This window comes from Asparagus officinalis, chromosome 8, assembly GCF_001876935.1.
Source record: "Asparagus officinalis chromosome 8, Aspof.V1, whole genome shotgun sequence".
NCBI classification, from domain to species: domain Eukaryota; kingdom Viridiplantae; phylum Streptophyta; class Magnoliopsida; order Asparagales; family Asparagaceae; genus Asparagus; species Asparagus officinalis.
Window position 1 is genome coordinate 34,481,389 of NC_033801.1, and position 19,339 is coordinate 34,500,727.

The following is a 19,339-nucleotide window of genomic DNA, read 5'->3' on the forward strand; positions in this document are numbered from 1 at the left end:
CCAGTCAACGCGTTGCGACAAAAGTCAACGTTCGAGGATGAAAATCCACACCAATCAACGTTCGACGATTCAAAACCCTAAGGGTCAACGCCGGTCAACGCGTAACCCTAGGTCAACGCCAGTCAACGCGTTGCGACAAAAGTCAACGTTCGAGGATGAAAATCCACACCAATCAACGTTCGACGATTCAAAACCCTAAGGGTCAACGCCGGTCAACGCGTAACCCTAGGTCAACGCCAGTCAACGCGTTGCGACAAAAGTCAACGTTCGAGGATGAAAATCCACACCAATCAACGTTCGACGATTCAAAACCCTAAGGGTCAACGCCGGTCAACGCGTAACCCTAGGTCAACGCCAGTCAACGCGTTGCGACAAAAGTCAACGTTCGAGGATGAAAATCCACACCAATCAACGTTCGACGATTCAAAACCCTAAGGGTCAACGCCGGTCAACGCGTAACCCTAGGTCAACGCCAGTCAACGCGTTGCGACAAAAGTCAACGTTCGAGGATGAAAATCCACACCAATCAACGTTCGACGATTCAAAACCCTAAGGGTCAACGCCGGTCAACGCGTAACCCTAGGTCAACGCCAGTCAACGCGTTGCGACAAAAGTCAACGTTCGAGGATGAAAATCCACACCAATCAACGTTCGACGATTCAAAACCCTAAGGGTCAACGCCGGTCAACGCGTAACCCTAGGTCAACGCCAGTCAACGCGTTGCGACAAAAGTCAACGTTCGAGGATGAAAATCCACACCAATCAACGTTCGACGATTCAAAACCCTAAGGGTCAACGCCGGTCAACGCGTAACCCTAGGTCAACGCCAGTCAACGCGTTGCGACAAAAGTCAACGTTCGAGGATGAAAATCCACACCAATCAACGTTCGACGATTCAAAACCCTAAGGGTCAACGCCGGTCAACGCGTAACCCTAGGTCAACGCCAGTCAACGCGTTGCGACAAAAGTCAACGTTCGAGGATGAAAATCCACACCAATCAACGTTCGACGATTCAAAACCCTAAGGGTCAACGCCGGTCAACGCGTAACCCTAGGTCAACGCCAGTCAACGCGTTGCGACAAAAGTCAACGTTCGAGGATGAAAATCCACACCAATCAACGTTCGACGATTCAAAACCCTAAGGGTCAACGCCGGTCAACGCGTAACCCTAGGTCAACGCCAGTCAACGCGTTGCGACAAAAGTCAACGTTCGAGGATGAAAATCCACACCAATCAACGTTCGACGATTCAAAACCCTAAGGGTCAACGCCGGTCAACGCGTAACCCTAGGTCAACGCCAGTCAACGCGTTGCGACAAAAGTCAACGTTCGAGGATGAAAATCCACACCAATCAACGTTCGACGATTCAAAACCCTAAGGGTCAACGCCGGTCAACGCGTAACCCTAGGTCAACGCCAGTCAACGCGTTGCGACAAAAGTCAACGTTCGAGGATGAAAATCCACACCAATCAACGTTCGACGATTCAAAACCCTAAGGGTCAACGCCGGTCAACGCGTAACCCTAGGTCAACGCCAGTCAACGCGTTGCGACAAAAGTCAACGTTCGAGGATGAAAATCCACACCAATCAACGTTCGACGATTCAAAACCCTAAGGGTCAACGCCGGTCAACGCGTAACCCTAGGTCAACGCCAGTCAACGCGTTGCGACAAAAGTCAACGTTCGAGGATGAAAATCCACACCAATCAACGTTCGACGATTCAAAACCCTAAGGGTCAACGCCGGTCAACGCGTAACCCTAGGTCAACGCCAGTCAACGCGTTGCGACAAAAGTCAACGTTCGAGGATGAAAATCCACACCAATCAACGTTCGACGATTCAAAACCCTAAGGGTCAACGCCGGTCAACGCGTAACCCTAGGTCAACGCCAGTCAACGCGTTGCGACAAAAGTCAACGTTCGAGGATGAAAATCCACACCAATCAACGTTCGACGATTCAAAACCCTAAGGGTCAACGCCGGTCAACGCGTAACCCTAGGTCAACGCCAGTCAACGCGTTGCGACAAAAGTCAACGTTCGAGGATGAAAATCCACACCAATCAACGTTCGACGATTCAAAACCCTAAGGGTCAACGCCGGTCAACGCGTAACCCTAGGTCAACGCCAGTCAACGCGTTGCGACAAAAGTCAACGTTCGAGGATGAAAATCCACACCAATCAACGTTCGACGATTCAAAACCCTAAGGGTCAACGCCGGTCAACGCGTAACCCTAGGTCAACGCCAGTCAACGCGTTGCGACAAAAGTCAACGTTCGAGGATGAAAATCCACACCAATCAACGTTCGACGATTCAAAACCCTAAGGGTCAACGCCGGTCAACGCGTAACCCTAGGTCAACGCCAGTCAACGCGTTGCGACAAAAGTCAACGTTCGAGGATGAAAATCCACACCAATCAACGTTCGACGATTCAAAACCCTAAGGGTCAACGCCGGTCAACGCGTAACCCTAGGTCAACGCCAGTCAACGCGTTGCGACAAAAGTCAACGTTCGAGGATGAAAATCCACACCAATCAACGTTCGACGATTCAAAACCCTAAGGGTCAACGCCGGTCAACGCGTAACCCTAGGTCAACGCCAGTCAACGCGTTGCGACAAAAGTCAACGTTCGAGGATGAAAGTTGCCGGGTAGTCTATTCCCGTGAGAAAGACGAAGTCTACGTATTCAATATCGTAGCACTAAGAGCGTTAACTCTCTTAGCACAGCGTCACATGCGGAACGGACTTAAACAATCCGCATGCTAGCCCGACTCAAACGGTAGTCGGTAAAGGCTAATCAAATCCGTTGATGGCTGAGGATTTGCCAAAAATTCTATAACTGCGAGTCATTGACGCATCAACTCCCCTAGTTGGTCTCGTGACTTGAACACCCAACAAATTCAGGATAAAATCCACACATGCAGATGAATCAACTTTAACAGTCGGTCAACGCGTAACCCTAGGTCAACGCCAGTCAACGCGTTGCGACAAAAGTCAACATTCGACGATTCAAAACCCTAGGGTCAACGCCGGTCAACGCGTAACCCTGGGTCAACGCCAGTCGATGCGTTGCAACAAAAGTCAACGTTTGACGATTCGAAACCCTAAGGGTCAACGCCGGTCAACGCGTAACCCTAGGTCAACGCTGGTCAACGCGTTGCGACGCAAGTCAACGTTCGAGGATTCAAGATCCACACCATTCAACGTTCGACGATTCAAACCCTAAGGGTCAACGCCGGTCAACGCGTAGCCCTAGGTCAACGCCAAGCAACGCGTTGCAACAAAAGTCAACGTTCGACGATTCGAAACCCTAGGGTGGACGCCGGTCAACGCGTAACCCTAGGTCAACGTCAATCAATGCGTTGCGACACGGGGATCCGAAACCCTAAGCCAGCACGATGTGGCGGAGGTAGTTCAAAGTCAACTCAATGACACGAGCCAAACTCAATTCATCAGCTGCAGACTCGAGACTCCGACGACGGCCAGACGATAAACGCAGCGCCGGAAGAACCTCGGCTATTCGTCAAAGCATCGGATAGATCGAAAATCGAAAGAGTCAAGAGTTGAAGCTAACTACGCCGACTGAAGGCCAGATCAATCACATCCAAAGTATTCCAGCCTCTTCTATAAAAGAAACGAGTCAGGAACACTTTGGAGGGGGTATCTGTAGGCATCAAAAATTGCCTATAGTTCTCCACAACCGGTTCAGTGTTAACGAGCGACGATGAACGTCACCATCCAATCCACATGAGCCTAATCGACGTCGACGAACGACTGAAGCGAATCGACGAGTCACATGAGCGGATAGGACTTCGGAATCACGAAGACCCGGACCAATCGGGAAGCCCGGCACTGTTCACAAAAAGGACAACGCCCTTCATGCCTCGACCACTCTACAGATAATCCAATCACCAGAGCGGGTCAAACTCTTCGTCGCGCATCCAACGCACCCGGAATCACTCAAATCCGAATCCGGACGAAGAATATACAGGGGAACCAACAAAACACCTCAAAAGGAGTCTCGGCAAGCTCGAAACACCCGAGGGGTAGACACCCTAGGGTGTCTCGGCCTGGCCGAGACACCCAAGGGGTGTCTCGGCCGCCAAGACACCCCAAGGGGGTGTCCTCAGCCCCTACACGCCTTTTACCACCCCAAGGGGGGTGTCCTCAGCCCCTACACACCTTTTACCACCCCAAGGGGGTGTCCTCAACCCCTACACACCTTTTACCACCCCAAGGGGGTGTCCTCAGCCCCTACACACCTTTTACCACCCCAAGGGGGCTTGGGTGTCCTTTTACCACCTTTTACCACCCCAAGGGGGTGTCCTCAGCCCCTACCCACCTTTTACCACCCCAAGGGGGTGTCCTCAGCCCCTACACACCTTTTACCACCCCAAGGGGGTGTCCTCAGTCCCTACGCACCTTTTACCACCCCAAGGGGGTGTCCTCACCTTTCCTCACCTTTTACCACCCCCCCTCTTGGTTTCCTATAAATAGGCCCCTTAGGCCTTCATTTCAAGGGGCTCCTGATTTTTGGTGGCTTTTGGTGTTGGTTAATTTCAGGTCTTGAGCTTCTGCCTTGAGATCTGAAATTTAAGAGAGCCTAGGCGAAGCCCTGCCGGAGCGAGGAGTGAGCGAGCCGTCTACAGCAAAGGAGGAGTCTTTTTCTTCTTTCCCCTTCTCTTTTCCTTAGTGTTGCCCCTTAGCGGTGATACTAAGTAGAGCGAATATCTCGATTATCCGAGATAGGAGCTGTAAACTTCTAGATCTCACGCAGATCGACGAAGTTCTGCTTCTATATCCCTTCGCGGATAGACGAAGCTCTGCCCGATTTTCTCGGAACGGATCTAATCTACCGGTGGTCCACGGATATTGACGTCCCCGTCACAGGCTAAAGACCCACGCAAGCAAGACCGCACCAAAACGGGATCTTGTGTTTATTTTCAGAAAAGTTGTAATCTTTGTTTTATTGCACAAGTAGGTCTTATAAAAAGACCGACTTTTTATTCGATTATTGTTGTAACGACTGAAGTTGTAACAGATTCGAAAAGCAATGAAAACAGCAACTTTCTCCGAAAACAATGATGAATACTACATGTTGATGTTAATAATCAAACAGATAATATAATGGTGTGAGGTTGATTAGGGGGCCGCTAACTTCTTCGAATATCTAATTTTGAGTCGAGTAGCTCAGCCTGCACAAATAGCAATTCATGAGAGGACGGGGACTAGTTTTCCCGTTATTCCTCTGACGGTCAAGTCAGTTGATGGACTTGAGTGGGAAAATAAAGAACTGTGTGAGTTCTAAACTGTAGTGCAGTGGAATTCTCAAAGATTGCTTACTTAGAAAATTACCTCCTAAAAAATTAGAATAGTACCTCTATTTATAGTTGTGAAAAAGGGTAGAATGATAATCTCAGCTGAGCACAGGATGACGGCAAATGAGTATGACCCAGTGGCTATGTTAGTACCTACTTTACAGGTGTCAGTCGACGAGTGGAGGAGATCACCTCAGTATTTAATATGAAGTGATCGGGGGCATAGCAGTGCCGACGTGGCTCAATGAGTCATGAAGACTATTGGGGCTAGAGGCATGATGGTGCTTGCCAAGCATTTAATGTGACGTCAACACATTATCAACAGGGGAGCTTCGAGGTTGAAGTCGTCCTTTAGCTTGGCCGAGAAGTAACGTCTTTCGAGTCGACCCCGTAAGGTGTAGGATAATTGGTCGAGTGGGCTCATAGTGAGTCATCTTAATGTCGATACTCCACTTCAACAGAATGTCAAACTTCGCTCTACTGATGGTGAGCCTCTATTTGATCCTACCCGATACCGACATCTTGTTGGTCAGTTGGTCTATTTGTGCATCTCTCGACCAGATATCTCTCATGCTGTTAGCATTGTCAGTCAATTTGTTAATACCCCACATTCTGTACACTATGCTATCTTATTACGGATTCTTCGGTATCTCCGGGGCACTAACACTCGCTCTCTTTTGTATCCTGCTACATCCGATTTAGAGCTTCGTGCATATTTTGATGTTGATTGGGTTGGTGATCCAACTACCAGGAAGTCTACCACAGATTATTATATATTTTTTGGTGGTTCTCTTATTTCCTGGCGGAGTAAGAAATAAGATGTTGTTGCGCTTTCCAGCACCGAGGCAGAGTATCATGCGATATCCATAACAGCTAAAAAGATTATTCATCTTCGTCGTCTTCTCAGTGATTTCGATATTTCTGTTCCGACCCCTACTCCTCTCTGCTGTGATAATAAGAGTGACATCTAGATTGCTAATAATCCAGTATTTTATGAGAGGACCAAACACATTGAGATCGACGCTCATTTTGTTCGTCAACAAGTTATCAATGACAAGACAATTCAACTTCCTCACGTCTCATCCGCTGATGAGCTTGCGGATTTCTTCACGAATGCCTTACATGTTCATCAATTCCAGTTTCTTATACGCAAACTCACTTTGTTTGACCCAATATAAGTTTGAGTGGGGCTGTTGATATTAGGTTTAGTCCCACATTGGTTATGAGAGGACACATCACCCTCCTCTACTTGTATATATATATAGGTGTACACATTCAATACTTTAACTAATGGAAATTTACCCCAAGACTCTCTCTCCTTTATCAAATGTAATAGCTTTGATTATTGATGTTGTTGTTATGTGCGCCAAAAACGTATTTTCCTTAAAAAAATCGAGACAATAGCAACATCTGTGAAATTTAATTTATGAGTATAAAATTGTCAATATTTTCTCTCTAAATTTTTAAGTTATCTATAATAAACACTATGAAGTCAATATCAACAATGCAATTCTATTTAGGCTGTGCTCTAGCAGAGTAGAAAGTTTCGTCTATTGCTGCAATACAAACATTACATGCAATTAGCTTATTTGAATCACAAGCCATCGTTCGCCATTTGTCGTCCTTGGTTTCCACAGGTCAGAGTCCGATGTCTTTTCTTTTGTCAATGTACAAATCTCAGTCCAATATTTACCGGTCATATTCTTTCAGCTACTTCAGATCAATAATCGAAATTTATTCCTTGAAAAAATAGGCCATTGATCCTCCAAGTCATTTGTATTTTAAAATAGGTCCGTCGTATGTAGTGGTGGACCTAGGACTTTGTTACTGTGATGTCCTCTTATAATGTATTAAATCATTCAAGCAAACAATCTTCAAAATTATTCATTACAATCACTATGCCACAGATTGTTGAATGTCGCCGCCGCCGTTGCTACTGTTTATAATCATATTTTATTATAATTTTATACCCTCATTATCTATTTTATATAAATAAATATACCACTAATAATTGTTTTTATCTTTAATTGCAGGTTAATGAAGAATAAAGCTCAAAATCTCATCTCTCGACAAAAACCCATGAATTAAATGAAGAACACAAGTAAGAGCCAAAAAACCCAAGCCCAGAATCAAGCCGAGTAGCCTGTAGAAGCCGGAGAAAATAAAAAAATCAAATATGAGAAAAAAATGTATTCAAGATGGTTGGCCGTAAAGAAATGACAATATCTCTCAATCCGGAAGGCGGGATTTAACATATAATATATGAAAATCGCCTATCTCGACGAGACGAAGCCATCCGTGAAAGCAGAATTTTGATAGGGCATCGATACCAGTATCGATGCTGGCATCGATGCCAATATCGATGCCAGTATCGATGCTGGCATCGATACTGACAATTCTGTTACGAATTAAGGGCTGATTTTTGATGGTTTTGGATAAGATTTTAATCCAAGAGCTTACATTCATTGATGTTTACTATAAATAAGGGTAGAGAGTGAGGGGTTAGAGTTGTGAAAATTTTTGTTACTCCTTTTGGAGAGGAGAGTTACTCTTAATTGAGAAGGCCTTTCAAATTTGTAACTTTTTGTTACAATTAATAATAATAATTTTTTCACCACTTTAAATATTTCTTCTTTTTGTTGGATGATGAAGATGGAGATGAAGAATTATTTAGAGGTTTGCATTTCTTTTCTTTTTCTCTTTTATTTCTTTTTATTGCTTATTAGTTTAGATTTATTTCTATGCTTATAATTAGATTTTATTTTCTTGTTAAATAGCCAAGAGGCTAGAACCCTCTTACCTTAGATTTATTTTATGCTTATAGATTAGATTTATTTCATGCTTATAGAGTAGATTTATTTTCTTGTATTTAATTCTTGCAATTTATTTTGTAGTTTAGATTTTGTAATTTATTTTGTAGTTAGATTTTAGTTTCTTATACTATTCACCTTAAGGCTAGAACCCTCTTGGGTTTAGTTTTTCTTTTTGTTTATTGTTATTTTGTTTGATTCGCCTTTAGGCTAGAACCCTCTAGGGAATCATCATTTTCTAAGAAGTGGGTTCAATTTTAGATTACCCATATCTATAATTGAATCCACCATCTTTAATTTCTTGCATTTTCTTTTATTCTTGAATTTTATTTTTTTTCTTGATTTTTATTTGTTCTTGATTTTTCCTTCTTGCCTTGTTGATCACATTTATATTATCACTTCCACTCTCAAATATATTCATTTACACAATCATTTTCATTCTCTCCATCTCTCCACAATCATATTCACTCATCACTCCTATTTGTCACGCACACAACATAAGAACCGATTTTATATTTTCTCCTACAAAACACCTTCCTCGTGGATCAATATCTTTATACTATAACTTGATACGGTTGTGCACTTGCAACATTTTTGGTACATGTTTATGCCACATCAACTATGAGAGAGAGAGTGTGTGCGTGTGTGCGTGCGTGTGCGTGTGTGTGTGTTTGTTTTAACTTAGATGAATAATTCGTTTTGGACGCAAATTATGGGACAATAAGAAGGACAATTAACACGGAAGGAGTATCTTTAATTTACCCTGTTTTTTTCTCATTCCTTCCTGGACAAACGAAAAAAAAATTAAATAGGGGTAGAGGCAGTTTCGGGATTATATGTTTAAAGAAACTTCTCGGGTCAATGGCGGAGCCACGTACAAAATTCCCCTAGAAATTTTGTTGTTTGCATATTAGGTCATTGTTCATATTAGTGGTTCAAGGCCTTTTTTTTTAGAAAAAGGATGGGTTACCATAATAGTAATCCAGCCAGCTAAATTAACTAAAACCTGATTATTACATAATGATACACATTCCCAACCAAGAATGTGTATACAAGTTCAAACATGATTTACAAAACAAAATAACTCCTACTCCTTAAAAGTGCTTTACCCTTTCCCAGAAAGGAGCACAAACTATCATCTACTATCAACACAAAATAGTAGAACCAGTCACAGTCATACAAAGTTTTACAACTCAAAAAACATAACATCTTTTTAAGTTTCTAAAATTAAAGATCATTACAGTAAAATCACTTTGCAAAACTTCCAGCAACAACAGTAGCTCGAACACCTCCTGCTGCAACCCTCTTTCTCCTTCTCACTTGCAACCTAGCAGCACGAGCAGAAATAGAACCTAACCAAAAATTCGAAAATGTCATAATCTTGCCCAATAGCTCAAGTGATCTCTTCCTCTTATTTGAAAAAATTCTATCGTTACGTTCCTGCCATACACACCAGATAAGAGAGCAAATAACCACATCTCTTTCCAATTTGAAATTATCATTCTCATCCATAACCCAATTAATCCTAATTTCTTTTAAAGAGTTCAAACTAAACTCTTTTTCTATTTTCAATTTATATTGAATAGATCTCCATATTGAGTATACAAACTCATATTCCACAAATAAATGTAAACGACTTTCCTCTTCTTTGGAACATAAACAACACATCAAGTCCAGGTGAACTCCCTTCCTATCTAGGTTATCTTTAGTATTTAACCCATGCCTTAAAGCCAACCAAACAAGAAATTTCACCTTTAAAGGAACATGAAGCTTCCAAAGATTTGCACAATCAAATCTTAAACTCCCGTCTATAAGAAATTGATAAAAGGATTTAACTGTGAACTTACCTTTTGCTTCCCAAATCCATTTTCTCTTATCCTCCCTGTGTTCAAAATTAATAAGCATAATAACATTCAACATAGTGAAATATTGGAATACCAAATTTTCAGTCAATTGCCTTCGAAACTGAACATCCCAAGTCCGTTCATCATTCACTTTCTTTCTTATACTACTGATAGAAGCAAAAGGAAAAGAGGTGATATTAAAAAGAGAAGGAAATACAGAAGCCAGGGTATATGCACCTACCCACTTGTCCAGCCAAAATAAAGTTTGATTTCCATTACTCACCTCCACATGAGTACTGCACAAAAAACTATCAGTATTAACACAAAAATTCCTCAAAAAATGCGTTAATTGACTTCTACCAGAATAAAAATATTCTGTCCAATTCCTTCTCTCAAAGTATTTGTAGAAGCTGATTTGTTTCCAAAGTTCCATCTTATTATCAAACCATTTCCAAATCCACTTCCCCAATAACGCTTTGTTCATAATTTTTATATTTAAAACTTCCAAACCACCAAACTTTTTAGGTCTACAAACCTCCTCCCATTTAACCAAATTAGAAGAACCCTTATGATCCAGAGAACCAGTCCACAAGAATCTTCTTCTCATTATATTAATTTTATCAATGAGCCACACAAGAAATAAAAGGAAGGACAACCAAAAAATTGGCATAGAGGAAAGAACAGTGTTGACTAACACTAATCTCCCCCTCTTGATAAAGATTTCCCCTTCCACAAAGCTAATCTTCTCCCAATCTTCTCAATTAAAGGAGAGCAGACTTCTTTTTTTTAATTTTCTAGGTCTCAAAGGAACTCCAAGATATGTAATAGGGAAACTTCCACTTTTACAATTCAACATAACAGCCAAATTATGTTTCAAAGATTCATTATCCTTAAGAGCAATAAGAACACTTTTATTAAAACATATTTTTAACCCAGAAGTAAGTTCAAAGAAATATAAAAATATTTTCAAAACTATCAGCTGCTCTTTTTTATTTTTACAAAAAATCAAAGTGACATCCGCATATTAGCCCCCTCCAAGGCTCCAACTTATTTACGCTATTTTACAGTTAGTCCATCAAATCATTGAAATTGCTATTAAGTCCTATATTGATTAATTCTTCCTCTAAGAATATGTCCTCCAATTATTATGTCTTGTTTCAAGTTAATCATGGGAACTGTGGGTTTAATGGCAATGCTAATAATTTAAGGGACTCATTTTTAAATAACTTAGGTTCCGTTTGGATACCATAATGTTTTACTTATTTCCATGATGTTTTTGCCAAAAACAAACACAATGCGTTTGGAAACCATGATGTTTTTTGAGCTAAATCATTCTCAAACAAAAAAACACAATACTTATTTCAAAACACATTTTAGGTGTTTTAAGTTTGATGTTTTGGTTTGAGTTTGATAATGTGTTAATATAATATTTAATATAATATATTAAATATAATTAATATAGAGTTATTATCAACATGCTTATTATATTATACTATATACTATACTATATTATAGTTAATTTAATATATTACTAATATTTATTAAACTTTTTAATTAATAATTATAAAATATTATATAATAGTAACATATTTAACAATAACATAACAATATAATAATAATATTATAATAACACATTGATATATTATGTAATAAATAATATACTTTAATATAAAGTAAAATAAATTTTAATAATAAAATAATTTATTACTAACAAATGTTAATGTAAAATAATATATTCATAATATAATAATATTTATTAATACCATAAATACTAATATATTATTAAAGTACTATTAATAACTATAATATATTATATAATATTAAAATATTTATAATATATTAATTTATTAATAACATACTAGTAATAACATAATATTAACATTATTAAAAATATTATATTATATTATATTAATAATAAAATAACATTATTATAAAAATGTTAATATAATATACAACAATAACAAATTGATATATCAAAATAATTAAATAGACAATTATTTGAAAATAATATGTATTAATTATAATATAATATGTATTAATTATAATATAATAATAAATATAATATAATATAACTCATTAAAGTATAATATAATATTATAATACATTATACAATATTATATTGCATTACATTTAATACTTATAATACTATAGTAATGTAAACTAAATATTATAACATTTTTGTTCGCGGTGAAAATCGTTATTTTCTTTGTTATTGATTCCATTGTCATCTTGAGTTACAACTTTTTGAGTTACAAAAGATCCGGTCTTTTTATAAGATCCGGTTACAACGAAAATCAAATAAAAAGAAATGAAAAATTACAACTTTGTTTCCTTATTTGTCGAACGAATCGCGAGCTCCTGTTTTGCGGTCGCTCGCTTGTGTGGGTTCTTTGCCTGGGTCGGGGTTTATCCGTGGACCACCGTACGATCGAGATCCGATCGGATCTAAGCAGTACGACGGGTATTATTCCACAAAGGAAATAATAGCCGGGGATGATTGATTCACCAAGGAAACAATCGTCCAAGTCTCGGGATCTAAGACCAAGCTTAGATCCGGAGTACGTCTGCGTAGATCTGAGATCCGGTCCTCTCGAACACCTGCCTTTTTTGGCGTTGACGATCGCTGAGCACCAGATCTGGAAGAGTGAGTCCCCGAAGTCCTAAAGCTCCAATCTTTTTTAAGTTTCGAGTCTTGAATCCGACAGAGCTTCGCCTCCAAAATTTCCAACCTTCTCAAATGAACAAGGGGGTGGCCTATTTGAGGTGGCTCGGCCTCCGAGCCACCATTTGGTGGCTCGGAGGTGGCCGAGCCACCCCAAGGTGGCTCGGCCACCGAGCCACTTAGGTGGCTCGGCCGAGCCACCACTTGGTGGCTCGGCCACCGAGCCACCTTGGTGGCTCGGTGAGCCGCCTCGGTGACTTGGTTTCCGAGCCCCTCCGGGTGTTTGGTTTTCTGCTGTTTTCCACCTTTGGGTTCTGTCCGTGATTCGGTTGATCCAGACTCTGATTTGATTCCTGATTTGGCAGTAAGTCGGATTCCTGATTTGGCAGTAAATCCACTTCTGAGTTCGAGTCCGAAACCGATCTTGATTCGATCGTGATTCGTCCGAGTATGCCCTTGGTTGGATGACTCGTTGACTCTTCGAACACTTGGCTTGATCCCGCACGCGAATGGACGTATTCCGTTGCTTGCGTGCGATTAGTCAATCTCGTTGCCTCGTTGGTTTGTCGGTTTGTGCCGAGCTGAGCTAAGGGACCTATAAGCAATTTTATATGCCTACAGATACCCCCTCCAAAGTATTTCAGTCTCGTTCTTTTATAGAAGAGTCTGGAATACTTTGGATATGATTGTCCCCACCCTTCAGTCGGTGTAATGGGACCTTGGAATGACTTCCGTTCTTGATTCCTTCAATTCTCCAGGCTATTCGGTGCTTTGTCGAATGTCTGAAAGAGTTTCGGTGCTGCATTTATTGTCTGACCGTTGTCGGAATTTTGAACTTTGAAGTCGGTTCCTGATTTAGCTGACCATCGATTGTTGGCGTCGAGTCTTTATCTGTAACGCGTTGTCCGGCGTCGTATTGTTGAGTTATCCTTAAGAATATTTATAGAAAACATTCTCTCGGAACTTCTCAAAAAATTAGGGAACAGTTTATACTCATATACCTTATTAGAGTATTTAAGAAGCAGTTTAACCTCATGCACCTGTTGGAGGATTGAGAAACAGTTTATACTCGTATACTCTTTGGAGTTTTGAGAAGCAGTTTATGAAACAGTTTATACTCGTATACTCTTTGGAGTTTTGAGAAGCAGTTTATACTCGTGTACTCTTCGGAGTATTGATTGCAACGCATTGATCGGCGTCGACCTAGGGTTACGCATTGACCGGCGTTGACCTAGGGTTTCGAACGTCGTACGTTTTAAGTTTGGTCGCAACGCATTGATTGGCGTTGACCTAGGGTTACGCGTTGACTGGCGTCAACCTTAGGGTTTTGAACGTCGTACGTTGCTCAAGTCACGAGACCAACTAATGAAGCTGATGCGTCAGTGACCCTCGCATTTATAGGATTTTTGGACCGTTTGAATCGGGCTAGCATGCGGATTGTTTAAGTCCGTTCCGCATGTGACGTTGTGCTAAAAGAGTTAACCCTTTTAGTGCTACGATATTGAATACGTAGACTTCGTCTTTCTCCTGTGAAAAGACTAAACAGCAACGTGTATCAGACGTTGACTTAGGATTTTTGGCAAATCCTCAACCCTCAATGGATTTGACATGCTTTTACCGATTACCGTTTGAATCAGGCTTACATGCGGATTGTCGTAAGTCCGTTCCGCATGTGACGTTATGCTAAAGGAATGAACTCCCTTAGACTTGATGCTACGACTTCGAATACGTAGACTTCGTCTTTCTCACGGGAATAGACTACCCGGCGACGCGTGTTAGGCGTTGACTTTAGGATTTTTGGCTAACCCCTAGCCTCAACGTGTATTAGACGTTGACTTATCCCTACTTAGGCTTCGGGATGAGATACCCCAGAATCGAACTCTGGTGTCTTTTTCAATCGGTAAAAGACTAAACCGGCGACGCGTGTTAGGCGTCGGCATATCCTTTCTTAGGATTCAGGATGAAATTCCCCATGCGTGTAAGGCATGGATTTTGGTGTTATTAATAACAACCTGCCACAATGTTGAATATGTGGACGGATGTTCTTTTCAACGGTTAAGAACTAACCGGCAGCGCGGGTTAGGCGCAGACTTATCCTTGCTTAGGTTTCAGGATAGAATACCCCAGAATCGAGCTCTGGTGTCTTTTTCTACGGAAAAAGACTAAACCGGCAGCGCGTGTTAGGCGCAGACTTATCCCTGCTTAGGATTCGGGATAAACTTCCTAAACTGGAATTCTATTGTCTTCTTCAATCGGTGAAAGACTAAACCGGCAACGCGTGTTAGGCGTTGACTTATCCCTACTTAGGATTCGGGATAAAATTCCCTGTACCTGTGAGGCACAGATTTTGGGATTTGAAAAAGGTGGTGTCTTCTCTTGGGGCAAAGACGAACCCGAAATGGGAGAGGAAGAATTTTATATTCTATCTCCCGACAATGAAGAAGAAGAATTTTATATTCTATCTTCAACTGGAAAGGAGACTCGAGGTGGGATCTCCACCCCCAGAATCCGGAAAGGTGAAACTGAGAGTGGGATCTCCACTCCGAGAATCGAAAAGATTCGGATAACCCTAACTGTCGGAAGGTTTGATTACCGAACTAAAGATGAATTTCTTGTTTATCGAGAGTGAATTATGGTTTTGACCCTAACTGTAGGAAGGTTTGGCCAAACAGGAGTTTGAGGTGACCCTAACTGTCGGAAGGTTTGATCACTCGATTTGAAAGTGGACCTCTCGTTCCTTGGAGGAATCGGGAGGGGATTTTGACCGTGGTCCTAACTATAGGAAGGTTTGACCAATTGGAAGGTTTGAGACGATCCTAACTGTAGGAAGGTTTGATCGCTCGATTTGTGGACCTCTCGTTCATTGGGGGAATCAAGAGGGGATTTTGACTGTGGTCCTAACTGTAAGAAGGTTTGACCAATTGGGAACTTTACGTCCAGACTCTAACAGAGAGAGTGTTGAGTGCACAGACACGGTGAGAATTTGAATGGGAGTTCTTATTCATTACATTGCTGTGGTTTTGGGAACTTCCCGTTACATAAATCGTCCACCCCCAGTTTCCTCTGCGGAACTGGTTCAGACATTATTATCAGTTACCTAACCGGGTTATCCTTAAGAATATTAGCTTAATATTCTCCAGGAACTTCCCGTCAAAAGTGGGAAAACAGTTTAGACTCATATACCTATTGGAGTATCAGGGAGTAGTTTAACCTCTTATACCGGTCGGAGGATTGAGAAACAGTTTATACTCGTATACTCTTTGGAGTTTTGCCGTTCTCAATTGGCTTACCTTAGCGTTATGACGCCGGCTTCAACCAAGGTCTGAATGCTATTCTTGAGAGTAAAGCAATCCTTGGTGGGATGAACGACCCTCCTGTGGTACGCACAGTACTTTGGGTCCGAAGTATTGTCAGCTTCCTCCTGATTTGTGATAGGTGGTAGCTTGATCTTGTTACCTTCAAGGAGGGATTCGAAGATGGCTGGAACGTCTTCGTCCTTGAAAGAGTACTCTTTTTGGAGTCTCGGACCCGAAGTCTTTTGCTGCCTTCGAGATTGTTGTTGTGACGCTTGATTAGCACCACCAGCAGCTACAGGTGCCTTGCCTTTACCACGAGAGGCGAAGTTTGAATCCAGCGGATTAGCCGTCGGTTGGTTCCTCTCGGCCTTCTTCCTTCTAAGGAATCGCTCAGCCTGCTCCCCTCGGACCTTCAGATCCTTCCAAGTGTCAGACGGTGCTGTCCCCATTGCTTCCAATACGTCTAAGGACAGATTATTATGGCAGGTCTGGAGAATGAATTCCTCGGTGATCGGGTCCCGACAATTCATCGCTTTGTTCCGGAACCTCTTGACGAAGGTGTCGACTAACTCCCCGTCCTTCTGCTTCTCATCGAGCAATGATCCGATAGATATCTCGGTGTCGTCGTCGAAGAAGTTAGCGAGGAATTTTGTCTCCATGTCGTCCCAGCTATTTACGCTTCCTGGCTTGAGGCGGCGATACCAATCGAAGGCGGCTCCGCGAAGAGTGCCAACGAATGACCGCACCATCAGAGGCTCATTGCCGGAAATAATACCCAGGTGCGATTTGAAATAAATCAAATGCTGAGTGGGGGAACCCTTCCCATCAAACGGCGTAAAGTTAATCAGACTGAACTTCACCGGATAGGGGATTGATTCCCATTCTCGTGGGTATGGACAAGGAATGCCCGTCTTCTTCACCTCTTGAGCGGAGATCAATGTGTTGATTTTGCTCTCGAGATCTTTGATCTTCAAGTCTTCACTTGTATCTTCGTTGGCATCCTCGTTACCACCCCCTGCATTGACGGGAGGGTTATTGGCATTGTGAGCTTCATCCCTATCCGTGTGCTCCTCTTCCTGAACAACCTGGTTACGGCGGCTTGGTTCACCTCGCTGGTTCGTCAGTGCCTGAATTTGTTGCTCATGCATCTCTCTCATAGTCTGCATGGCCATCTGCATCTCGAACCTAAAGCTTTCCTGTTGTTTGGCTATGGCATCTTCGAGCATCTTGGCCACTTGTTCCGCGCTTATCATCAGTGACTCGCGGGGTTCCCCCTCACTGGACACTGTATTATCTGATGCGACTGCGGAGCAGGTATCCGACTCTTCACCTTCTGAAGGTACTCTTGTCCGAACCCTACCATAAGTTCCTCGTGCGATTGCTCCAGACTGCAGACGGGTTAGACGCCGGGATGCTTTCAGAATCGACTCGAGATTATCCCGTGATGAGGTCTCTTTGCTTGTCATATTAGCGGTGACCCTCGGGAATTCTTCATCTTCAACCACCGTCCTTCTTTGCCGAAAACGCCTACGCCTTGGTTTTGGCATTTTGGTACTAAGCCTTTCGAACACTGAAATTCTCTCGGGGACTACCTTGATGCAGTTGCACTCAGACAGTACTGCCCGAATGAGCTTTGAACAAGGGCACTGAGTTTCTAGTCTTCGAGGACTTCTCTTTCTGGCTTTGCTCGTACCCCCAGCACGATAGTACAGCTCGTCTGTTTGAAAGTCAGAGCAAAGGTTGGATTGCCTTCATTGGGTTTTCAAAAGTTACACGCCTCGAAACGTGCCTTTGTGGGCGCGAGTCTTCAGCGTGCTCTTGGACTTCGATGCGCAAGTTGGTGGGCGCAGCTGCCTTGAGTTCTTTGTTATACTGGAGGTGACGGCGACCACCAGCGTGTTGAGTCGTTCTGGGCTTCTTCATCGGGCCCAAACGCTCGTGAACTGGAGCCTTACCTCTCTCGTCGGGAATTGGATCGAGGCGCTCCAAGACTGGCTTTCTCCTTCGGGAGGATTCTGCATGATCTCCCGGAGTGGCTATGGGAATTCTCAGCGACTTAGCTTGGTTCGCCGGAGGTTGAATTTTGGTTGGAGGCTGCAGTTGCTGCTTTTTGGTCTGAACCGCCACTTCAGACTTCGGCCTCCAAACTTTGCGAGTTGGTGGCGGCTTCTTGGCTACCTCTTTCTGCAGCTTTCTACGGGCTTCTTCAGCTTGAGCCCGTGCCTGCGCTGATAGTGCGCGGCGCTTGCGAATGCGCTCCTCCAGCGTTGATCGGTTCCGTTTAACACGGACCCATCCCATTGTTGGCGGCTTGGAGGAACCACCATTCATTGATTGTTGAGGCTGCTTGCCTCTTTTGTTCTTCAGATCCACGTTGTAGCGGATCCCGTCAACTGACTCCATGGCCTTTGCGAATCGTTTCGCAAGGCGTTGACGTTGCCTTTGGCGGGCTCTCTTCGAGGACCTGGTTGGAAACTGGAGAAATCTCACCCGATGCGACTTTAGCATCAAACGGGGCGAGATCTTCGTTGGTGGCTTCGACTTCTTCATACCAACGAACCTTTCTCCTGGAGGAGAACTTCTGGGATTTCTTGGACTTGCGGGGGGAGGTAGATCCGGACGAGGACACGTACTCCTCGAACTTGGCTTGGTCGAACTCATACTCGACCTCCTCCTCGACCGGGATCGGAATCCGCGGCTGCGACGCATCGATCTCGGCAGCGAGATCGGCGGCTCCCACTGTGGTCGCCAGATTGTTCGCGGGAAAAATCGTTGCTTTCTTCATTATTGATTCCATTGTACACTCTTGTAATAGTCTATCGATTACAAAGATCCGGTCTTTTTATAAGATCCGGTTACAACGAAAATCAAATTGAAAAGAAATGAAAATTACAACTTTGTTTCCTTGTTTGTCGAACAAATCGCGAGCTCCTGTTTTGCGGTCGCTCGCTTTGTGGGTTCTTTGCCTGCGCCGGGGTTGTTTGCCGTGGACCACCGCGCGATCTAGATCCGGTCGGATCTACGCAGTACAACGGGTATTATTTCACCAAGGAAATAATAGCCGGGGAGGATTGTTTCACCAAGGAAACAATCGTCCAAGTCTCGGGATCTAAGACCAAGCTTAGATCCGGAGTGTAGCAACGTAGATCTGAGATCCGATCCTCTCGAACACCTGCCTTATTTGACGTTGATGATCGCCGAGCACCAGATCTGGATGAGCAAGTCCTTGATGTCCCAAAGTTGAGATCTTTTTTAGATCTGAGTCTCCAATCCTGCAGGGCTTCGCCTCCTCCAAAATCCAACCTTCTCAAATGAACAAGGGGGTGGCCTATTTATAGGCTACCCTCACTGTGCCTTGGGCACAGGGTGGCCGGCCACAAGTGGCTCGGCCACCGAGCCACCTAGGTAGCT